The sequence below is a fragment of the Spermophilus citellus genome (assembly GCF_964194105.1).
Source record: "Spermophilus citellus genome assembly, chromosome: 1".
NCBI lineage: Eukaryota > Metazoa > Chordata > Mammalia > Rodentia > Sciuridae > Spermophilus > Spermophilus citellus.
Window position 1 is genome coordinate 233276490 of NC_138182.1, and position 11654 is coordinate 233288143.

General features: G+C 37.5%; 1 pseudogene across 1 annotated transcript; it reads left to right on the forward strand.

The window, feature by feature from the left end:
• The first annotated feature begins 7346 nt into the window (after positions 1–7346).
• Positions 7347–11327, forward strand: LOC308656878 (T-complex protein 1 subunit zeta-like; annotated as a pseudogene). The gene is made up of 4 exons: positions 7347–7376; positions 9482–10360; positions 10615–10839; positions 11152–11327. The product of its transcript is annotated as a T-complex protein 1 subunit zeta-like (transcript).
• Positions 11328–11654: the final 327 nt, after the last annotated feature.

Below are 11654 nucleotides of genomic sequence, written 5' to 3' on the forward strand. Positions count from 1 at the left end.
GTGGCAATGTTAAATATTTAGGGATTTTCTGACAAGTGGGTCAAGAATCACTTAAGTCAATAAGAACAATCATGTCCAAAGCAGTTTCACTCATCCTACCCACACACTTATTCACCCTTCATTGATGATTTGTACGTACTCGCAGAGTTAATATATCCAGTCTCTCCTTTTCTGTTTGTTTGTTTTGCTGTACTAGGGATGGAATCCAGGGCCTCATGCAGGCTAGGAAGGCACTCCACCACTGAGTTATATCCCCAGCCCACCCAGCCGTTTTTTATTTATGATATGTAAGATTTTGAAAGTTGTAAACACTCTAGAGAAAAAATTATTCTGGGTGGTCTTAGTAAGGGCAAAAGGGAGATAATTAGAAATGACATAGCAAAAGGGGGAAAAAAAAAACACCGACTTTTATCTAAGAACGAAAAACAACTTTCAGACCATACCAAGAGTTAACGTGATCTTATCCAAAGGAAAATGAAAGACACCAATGATGCACAATAATTTAATAAGGGAAAATAAGGAATTTTGATTCCTCAAGCATTATTAATACAATTTTTAGTTGAAAGCAAGAACCTCAAAAATATGACATGTTTACCTTATTTTGAGTGTGAACTAAACAGAATAGCCATGCTTCAGACCATGACTTCCACATCACACTTGGAAAACTCAGAAAAAGCCAGCCAGTGAACCAGTACAAAGGCTTGCAAGAATCTCAACTTTTCTCCGCCCCATTCTCTGGCACAGGACAGTGGACATCTCAGCCAAATGACCAGGAAACCAGGGAGATCTTTTTTTTTTTTTAACTATAACTCATATTTTGGATACAAAAATCATGAATCACCCCTGAACTGGCAGCAGAAGTAAGGAGAGTTGGGAGAGTCACAAGGAGAATTGTGCAGCCAGCAAGGAAGCCTCAAAGAAGAGGGAGTGGAGAGGACTGAAGGAAGGCCAGAGGAGAGTCACAGAGGGTCAGGAAGGGGAAGCCAGAACAGACTGAAAGTAAAAAGCATGAGGAATGATGGGCAAGGGCTCCTCCAGGGAGGACAAAGTGGGCTCTTGTTAGAAAGAGAAAGTTGTATGTTCCATCCAAGATGACTGATGTCTGATAATAGGTCACCCCTTCGACTGCTTCCTTCACCTCCCCATGCGAAAGTCATTTGGTGCTGAAGGGAAAGATGGTAGAATTAGAGTTGGTGTCTTTAATTCATAGTGCTTTTAGTTGTGAATACACATAATGAAAACTCTGCAAAAGAGGAACAAGGAGGATTAGGAGATGGGAACAGGGAGTGTGTGAGGAGAAACACTAAGGAAGAGGAGAATGGTTGGAACCTGTAGGAAGAGTAAGAAAAAGAGAAGAACAGACTTCAGAGATATAAGGGGCGGGGGGGACAGGATGGCCTGCTGGGCTTGAGGATTTTGGGACATTTCCAGACATGAAACATATGGATAAGGAAATAAACAATACCAATTCCTATGGCTAAAATGAAAGAGTTCCCCATTTCCTGTGGAAACTTGGAGCCTATTTAAAACATTGGCGGTGATTATGTTTGGTTTTCTTTGCAAATGCTCTGCTATAAAAGGCTAATACTAAATAATCTCAAAGTTTTAATTTGCAGTCTCAGTTAAGTTCCAGAAGAGCTTCCCACTTTAATTTTAGAATTCTAAGTTCTGAAAGTTGAGATCTTGAAGGTGAACTAGGCCAGCCCTTATCTGATCCATAGAAACCATCTCTCTTGAGGATCCAACATTTCCCGTGGGAATCGGTTAAGCAATGTGGTCTGTTTCATGTATTTCCAGTGGGATGATATTTTGAATGAATGGCCAAGGTCTGGGATTGAGAAATGTGCATTTCATATTCCAGGTCTCTAGGCACTTTAATGAGCAATCACATGAAATCCTGGAACTCCCTTGACACTAATAATGATCCTTAACATTTAGAAAGCAACTGAGAATGTGCCAAAGATGTTCATCCATGTTCTCATATGATTCTCACTGTAGACATAGGAAGTATTTTACCTCCGCCTTTGCAAATTAAAATACTAGCCACATTCAGAGAGTGTATGGAGCTTGCTTAAATTCACACAATAGATAATTCTTTCAACTTCAGCCCACTTCTGCAAATATACAAAAACAATTACTAAAGTAACTTTTACTTGAAATCCTTAAATTATATAGCACTAAAGAAATTTCCAAGACAATGCATAATTAAGAGTATGATAATACAAACATGCATTGGTAATTAATCTGTTTGAAAATGTTTTGCTTTTCTCAGCTTGTATATGTAAGAACTCAAGTGTAACTTGAAAATCTGTATATACCATGAATCTGTTGTATCTTATTTATTACTGCACCACAAAAATGCTATTCTAAATCATTATGTTAAGAAAATTTCAGCAAAAAGTTTCTGCAAAATTCAAGATATTTTGTATATGAGAAAGGCATTAGTGTTCTAAAAACATGTTTCATAAGTTGAACCTTTGGATTCCTTAATAGAAAGACCACAGTACCAAAATGGTGTAATAGTTAAACACCTGATGCTGAGCAAGTTAATATCTGTGCCTACATTTTTACATCTGTAAAATAGTGGTTAAAATATTGTTGGCCTGTTGTGATATGAAAATTCAATGAGTTAATATCCTTAAGGTATTTAGAACCATGCTGATACATAGTGAGTCTTACATGCATGGGGTGTTTTTGTCTGCTAAATGTTGCATATGAAGTACATAGTTTTTTTTTTATTGGTTGTTCACAACATTACAAAGCTCTTGACATATCATATTTCATACATTAGATTGAAGTGGGTTATGAACTCCCAATTTTACCCCAAATGCAGATTGCAGAATCACACTGGTTACACATCCACAATTTTACATAATGCCCTAGTAGTAAAGTCAATCATCAAAATAACCTGAGATAAAGGTATGGTTATACCTCCTAGAAAGAATAGAAAAAGTCTCAAAGAAGTCCAGCAATTATCCCTACATCACACCGTTAACCAATGGCACAGTCTAGCTTCATCCTCATCTCCCTGGGGCTAATTGTCCTCATATTTTCATGTAGAGAGCATGATGGAGTACAGGTAATGATGGCTGCTGGGTGTCATCCTTATACATATGTACTCATATCTCAGGCCTCAATTCTGTAAACCTCTCATTATTCATCTAAAAGCTACACTTTAAAAAAATGAGCTCATTAAATAAATTAGTATCTGACAAAAGTTAGAAGGCATCCTGCAAAGGAATGGGATTTTAGAAAGTATAAAGGCTTTTCATAGAAAGTGTCTCATTTCATTTTCACAGCAAATGGCTGCTGCCTGTATTTACAGTGGGAAAGACAAGTTCAGAGATGTCAGACCATTCTGAAACTTCTAGGCCACATGGTTTAGAGACCATCCTGATTCTGAATGTGCATCTTTCCTCTTCACATTTCCATCTTGCAAATTTATACTGGCCTTACATATTTTTTTCCACTTTTCCTTGAGAAAATTAATGTGATGTTGCTAACCAGATGTGTCCCTGCTGAGCTACTCACCAACATACATCCTTGTGTCTCTGCCTCCAGATATTCTCATTATGAACAGGACTCACACTACCCAACCCACCAGAACCACTTTCACTCTATGACAAAAGCTCCCTGAAGCAAGTTTCTTTCTTTAAGTGGCTTCTCTAGTGAGTATTAATGGAATAGTTTTAGAGGAAAGTAGTGAAATATTATTGAAAATATTTTTCATTAAACTTCTTTTATGTTATCTAAAAGTTACATTTCATCCTCTATCATTACTAGCAAATTAGATATAAGAAAGAAAGCACACCTATAATCCCAGAAGCATTGGAGGCTGAGAGGAAAATCACAAGTTTAAGGCCAGCCTCAGCAACTGTGAGGCACTAAGTAACTCAGTGGGACCCTGTCTCTAAATAACATTCAAAATAGGGCTGCAGTTATGGCTCAGTGGTTGAGTGTTGCTGAGTTCAATCCCCAGTAGCAAAAGAAAGAAAGAAAGAAAGAAAGAAAGAAAGAAAGAAAGAAAGAAAGAAAGAGAAAGAAAGAAAGAAAAAATTGTCTTTTCTAATTTTACTTCTACTAATAAAATATAGTTTGAGTGATTTTAAATATGGTCATGTTTAATCCTATGTCCAATCCATACTAGAGGAAAAGTTAGCATATTTAGTGTTTTTCAAGTTTCTTGTATATAAATTTTCAAGAACATCAGTGTGAAATTAGGATATTTTAGTATTTATCCAGTAAAAGGATATCCCGGCCATGTTTTCCCCAATGGCTTACCATATCCTAAGAAAAAGATCAGAAGGAACTTCTCTGCAATGTTACTTTACAAAATTTCAAAAGTACCTTCTTCAAACTGCAATTTGGCAGAAAAAAAATCATCAGTTTCAGTTCACTTGGGACCTATAACTCTAGAAATCAGGAGAAAAAGCTTTGCATCCACTGATTTGAATTGGGTGATGCAACTGAACAGTTAGTTTCACAGGAATATTTCAGAGTTGCAGTTCTAAGTAGAAAATAAAAATAAATAGGATGTCACGGTATTTATCATGTCTCTGAGAACTTTAGGCAAGTTAGATGTCATATCCTCTGGTGAATAGATGTCCATTTAGGAGCTTATCTCGGCATCTCCAAAGAACAAAGCAATTCCAGGACTAACTTCAAAGAGAATCACTTAAGCAGGGTTTACAAAGCATTATACCACAAATACTTCAAATACTAGGTATCTTAAATCAATTTTGCCAATATCATTTGCTAGGCAAAGAAAGTAAAAGTAAATCCAATTTTTTCAGGTCCATTATTCCTCCTTTTACAAACTGGAGAAAATTATGTTATTATCTGTGGTGCTGACTATTGAGATTGGAACCCTTAGTTTTCAGTAAGCTTTAAATCAAATGTATTTAATGTGGGCCAAAATGAGAGTCCAAGAGGAGGGAGGGTTCTCTCAAACTGATTCAGTTTGAGTTACTTGCTTTAGTGTTTAATCAATGACCTTGTGACATGTTTTGAAAATAACGATGTTTCTAACTCCCTTAGCAATGTCAAATCCAAGACTTCTTCCTGCCTGCAGCCAAGGTTGAGTTGAAACTCCAGTTCCATGGATAATAAGGAAGCAAAATTTCTGTTACAGGGGCTAAAAAACTTACTTCCACCCCAGTGACTAACTGTGTCATGAAACAAAGAAACAAAATATAAGAAAGTGGAATGGGAACAGGGCAGAGCCTAAGCAACCGGGCAGGGCAAACTTGTCCCAGGCACAATTCACAGCAGATTATCTGAAACCATTCTTGCAACTCTCTTTATATTCCCCTAGAATAAGAACTCAGGAGTAACTAGATTTAAAAGAAGAGGCCCTGCAGAGGTACCTCAGCAGTGGCCTGAAAATAAAGAAAAGAGAAAGGATAATGCTATTTGTGAAAAAAAATAATTACCCAAAGCATTTGCTTTTGTATTCTATGAAAGGATTTTAATGTCATTTTCTCAAAAGCATGGCTAATCCATTTCAAACCTGAAAGAATATACTTTATATCAGAAAAAGACTAAGTACTTGCTACATTACAAATGCCCCTTGGAAATATCAGCTTCTTCTAGCTGGTTGCACACTTTTCCTTCCATCCGCCATATTGGATTGTGTTAATGGCAGAAGGAAATAGATTACTAAAGGGGTAACCAAAAGTTCTTGTTATTTTGGACTGCTCGAAGTTCAAAAACATTATACCCATACAACTATATCAAATCAAAGCAAAATCTTTAAATTTGAAATGCAATTGGATAAAATAAGCATCTAACTCCCAAGCTGTTGAAAGTATTTACACATGATATAAAATCTCAAAGTTTCTATCTCCTCTCTCATCCTCCTTTCCTTCAAGCACTATTGTTTCAGATTAAAATACAATAACATTTGGCATTCTTTTTTTTTCTTTTCCATTTTTATTAGCTGTATGCTGGCATTATACTTTCTCTTGTATTTTAATCACAAATGAGAGGATTTATATAATAGCTTAAATAGATGACAGATTGGTCTGGAAATGTAACTACTCTTTATGACATTGCACTGATGGAGAAATATATTGGTGCTACACATAATTCTATTTCAAAATAATTTCCAAACAGAAGTCACAGAAAATATGCAAAAGACTGACAAAGAATCTGACAGAGTATACTACTTATTAAGGAATAACAAAAATATGGAACTCCCAAATAAGCTTGCTCTTTCATTTCTGGCCATCAAAACCCAACATAGTGGTGAACAACACAGCCTTTGGAAGCAAATGACCCAAGACCAAAACTTAGCTCTGCAACATAGCAGCTGAGAAACTTGAACAAATCACCTGTTCTTTTAGTGCTTATACTTCTTCATCTCTAAAATAAAGATGATTATATTAACTGTATCATAGACGTGCTATGATAATTTAATGAGATAATTTACATGAACCTCACAGGACAAATTCTGGCACATGGTAAACCCTCAATAAATGCTAGGGATTATGTTTATGGTCATGCTCATGATTTTTTTTAAATTTTTTTAGAGAATTTTAATATTTACTTTTTTTAGTTTTCGGCGGACACAACATCTTTGTATGTGGTGCTGAGGATGGAACCCGGGCTGCACGCATGGCAGGCGAGTGCGCTACCGCTTGAGCCACATCCCCAGCCCCGTGCTCATGATTTTGTTAATCAGACTCCAGTTCCTCTTCTTCTTTGGTGTACCTCTTAAGAAAACTCACATGGATTTGTGTACATCAGGGATTTCAAAATAGATTTGATGATACTAAGGGGAGGAATGTATAAGTTAGAAGGCAGGAAGGTCTAAAAGAAGTTACTGCTATTGTCCAGGTTAGTAGGGTCAAGAATTAACCAGCAGCTATAGGAATGAAGATGTATAGACAGGGCCAAAAGATATGACACACTCTAAAGATCAACATGGGAGCCTTATCCCCTTCCCAACACTGCAACCACTGCTGATAAAGCACAGAAGCCAATTAGCAATAGGAAAACCAGAACTGTCAAGTGGCCACCTCTACCATGTTCCCAAACCCTGCCTATTTTCTAGAATCTTCAGCACTAAGTTGTCAAAAGAAGTTGGAGTATATGATCCCTAAGGTCTCTTGCAGTTCTTAAGGAATGTTATTTTTGTCAGGGTAAAATCAGTATTTGCAAAGTATTTTCCCTAATAAACATTTAAAGATGCTAGAGGCAGGATATTCCTTCATAAAGAAAACAACCTGAGCAAATAGGGTGAGACATTACCTCATTAAAATGGGAGGTGAGAATATATGTATGATTTTATCTTTTTGAACCGTGTTCATGTGTCAAATATCTGATAACTCAATCAGCAACTAACAATGGCAAATGCAATTCATAATGGAATGAAGGTAACATCTACAAAAGATGAATAAAAGTACACCAGTGAGTCTGTCACAACTCCGGTTTTAATTTCTTGTTGTAAGCTTTCACCTGAGGAATTCACTCTCAATAGGTGGAAGAGCAGCTAAGGTGGGGAAGTATAAAGAGTGGAAGGTGATTTGCATTGTGGTCCATGGAATGGAATCTTAGTCAGATGGAACAAAAGGAGCTGGTTCACTGAGCTGTATGATTTCTTCCAAAATGAACTTCTTAGCCAAGCATGGTGACACACACCTGTAATCCCAGCAACTTTGGAGGCTGAGGCAGGAGGAGTTCAAGTCTAAGGCTAGCCTCAGTAACCTAGCAAGGTTCTAAGAAACATAGTGAGACCCTGTCTCAAAACAAAAAAAAAAATAAAAAGGGCTGTGGTAGTGGCTGAATTTTAATCAGCCCTGGTTTCAATTCATAATACCTAAAATAATAATAATAATAATTATTATTATAATAATATAAAACACACTTCTTCACACTCAGGTTCTAAAATTTCCCAAGTTTTGTGTCCAGGTAAGAAAGGACTCATTATATTTATGCCTTCTGTATAAAGGTCATCTCCTGGGAACTCTTTGACTCTGGGCAGAGTTAGATGTGCACCCTCTGTGCTCATATGCTTAATAACAGCATATACACTATACTATAGGTTGCTGGTGAGATGTCAATTATGTGCTAACAGGAAACTATTCAGGACTCTTAATTAAACATAAGGCTTGGAGAGTAAACTGCTCTAGAGCCTGTTTCTTTTCTCCTGTGCTCCAGGATTAAGTGATTGAAGTGCTCTATCACTTTATCTAATGAACATATATACACTGTGATGATTTTCTTTTCTTTTTTCCCCAGGATAATTTGCTTTCTCCAGAGTCTATTTTATGGATTTTTAAACCTCAGATGGATATCAAAGTTATTTGGAAAAATTTTTTTAAACATACATAAAGTTATATGTCTCCATACCTGACCCAATGGATCAGCATCTCCTCCTCTGAGGCCCAGGTATCTGTTGCTGAGCTGGAAATCGAAACTACTTCTAAATAGGCAATTTTCTATAACTTGAGACTTTACTATTGAGCTCCAAGTTCTGAGCCCTTCCAGCTGCCCAAAGCTAGGTTTATTTCTAAATCTCTACTTACAGACATCAGAAAAAAACATTTGATTAGGAAAGAGATGACTCTATGTGGCAGAAAAGCATTAGACAGCAGGCTGAGGCCTCAGGTGCCCAGAGCGGAAACTGAGAAACAGAGTCCAGAGCGCCTCCGTGGCATCTGACTCCTGTCTAGATTCTGCACAGATGTTCAAGTCCTGACTATCAGAGAGGTAGTAGTCAGCTGGTGGCAAGCACATATACAGAGACATATTTGGATTTCCAACCCCATGCTTGCTATTTACCAGCTAAGTAACTTTGAGCAAGCTATTTATCCTCTCTATATTTCCTTCTAAGTTTTTATGAGAGATAAATAAGGTAAAATAAAAAAAATATTTTTGGGCCAGTGCCTGGAATGCAGAGAATGCTCATGAAATATCAACCTCTACTATCATCATTTCCCACTATTGTATTTCCTGGATTGAGGCCTAACTGCAGGAAACCCCTTCATTCAAATATGCTGACCAACTTGTGGTCAAGCTCGAGGCATCCTTCTGCTCCATGGTCTGTATGTTCTGTGCTTTCAGTAGGTGCCTATCAGCAGCAGTCCAACTAACTAAAGAAGTCACAAAAGGTCAAAAAGCCATCAAAACAGGTGCGCCAATATCTTCCTTTCACCATGTTAGGTTAGAAGAGTCACAGTCTGCTTGGGTTATGCCTGTATAATACATCCCCCAGCACCAAGACTCCTCTAAATAGTTCCATCAAAAGCCCATGGAAATGCAATGACTGCATATAACACTTCTGTTTCCATTCATGGCTAATCCTTTTATATATGGGCTAGAAAAGGAATTCATTAGAAACATATGAGGATGCTAACTCACAACATGCAGGGGGAGGGAGTAGTAGAGGTTTGTGTGATTGGGACAGGGTGGAATGGGGGAAAGGAGGTAGGATGGGAATGGTAAAGATAGTAGAATGGATTGGGCATAACTTTCCCAGGATGACATCACTGGTGAGGGTACCACGTCCTTGTCATCATAGAGCAGCTCAAACAGGCAGCTCTTTACATTTCTGAGTTTTTGGAACAAATGAAAGTAAGCAGAGAGATGGACAGGGAGACACTTATAGATGGGGCCAGAACATCTCTCCATTCAAAAGTTGATGCTTAACTTGGCAGATGTCCTAACAGAAGTTGTAGTGGATTCCATTTTGACCATTTTTTTTAAAAAAAAGATGAGACTATTGACCTATTCATGGTTGAGATCATGGATATGAAATATAAATATGAAACTGATACAAGCTTAATCATAGGGCTGGTTTTGGACCAGGGGGCCTGCCACACTGACATAAAGAAGAAAGTTGAGAATGCATACATTCTCACATGCAATGTGTCACTGGAGTTTGAAAAAAAAAGAGAAGGGAATTTTGGCTTTTCTTTTTCTTTTTCTTTCTTTCTTTCTTTTTACAAGAGTGCAGAAGAGAGAGAGAAACTAGTAAAAGCTGAAAGAAAATTTATTGAAAATAGAGTAAAAAAAATAGTAGAAGTGAAAAAGAAAGTCTGTGATGACTCAGATAAAGGCCTTGTTGTTATTAACCAAAAGGGAACTGACCCATTTTCTTTGGATGCTCTTGCAAAAAAAAGGCATAGTAGCTCTGTGCAGAGCTAAATGGAGAAATATGGAAGGGCTGACTCTTGCTTGCAGTGGGGTAGTTTTGAATTCTCTTAATGACCTAAATCCTAACTGCTTGGGACATGCAGAACTTGTCTATGAGCATACTTTGGGAGTAGAGAAGTTCACCTTTATTGAGAAATGTAACAATTCCTGTTCTGTCACTTTATTAGTCAAAGTACCAAATAAGCACACACTCAAATCAAAGGTGCAATATGAGATGCTTGAGGGTGGTCAAAAATGCTATCAATGGGGCTGGGCGCCGTGGCACACACCTGTAATCCCAGCATCTCAGGAGGTTTAGGCAAGAGGATGGTGAGTTAAAAAGTAAATTCAAATCCAGCCTGAGGAAATTAGCAAGGTGAGAAGCAACTCAGTGAGACCCTGTCTCTAAATAAAATACAAAATAGGGCTGGGGATGTGGCTCTGTGGTCAAGTGCCCTTGAGTTCAATCCCCTGTAGAGCCCCTCCCCTCAAAAAAATGCTATGGATGATGGCTGTGTGGTTGGTTGCAGGTGCTGGTGCAGTGGAAGTGGCAGTAAAGCAGTGATTAAATACAAGCCCAGTGTAAGGGCAGGGCCCAACTTGGAGTCCAGGCTGATACATTGCTCATTATTCCTAAGGTTCTTTCTCAGAACTCTGGTTTTGACGGTTAAGAAAATTAGTTAAGATTCAAGGGCAGCAGTTGTGGCTCAGTGGTAGAGTGCTTACCTAGCATGTCTGAGGGAGGCACTGGGTTTGATCCTCAGCAACACATTAAAAAATAAATAAAATAAAGAAGTTGCGTCTATCTACAACTAAAAAAAAAAAAAAAAAAAAAAAAAAGATTTGGGGCTGGGGTTGTAGCTCAATTGTAGAGAGCTTGCCTAGCATGAGCAAGGCACTGGGTTCGATCCTCAGCACCACATTAAAAAAAAAAAAAAAAAGCATTGTATCCATTCACAACTAAAAAAATAAATAAATAAAAAGATTCAAGTAGAACATTCACAATCGGGTCAGCTTACTTAAAGGCTTGGACTTGAACACAGGTGAAGTGGATGTTTGCAGCAGAAATACATGTATATGATAACTACTGTGTAAAGAAACAGCTTCTTGGCTTCTGTACTATGATTGCCACCAACGTTCTCCTGGTGGATGTGATCATGCGATCTGGAATTTCCTCTCTAAAGGGTTGAATTTAAGCTTCCTTTGTGTCTTCTTCCCTTGAAGACTATAGAATTACCCTGAGGGATATAGCTGTGGATTTTTGTCCAAGCCTCAAATGATTGCTCAAGTAATGTTTTTCTCCATATGAAAAAAAAGAAATGATGGGGCACATATTCAAATTATGGTATGAAATTATAATTACAGTATTTTTAATTGCACTGAGTGTACATGCATAAAGCAGGTCATTTTTACCAAGTGAACAGGATGTTTTGTTTTACTTACAGTGACATAAAATTACATGTTTGATAAGCACGTTATCTGCCTTATTAAATATTCCTTGAAAAACAAAAAGTTAT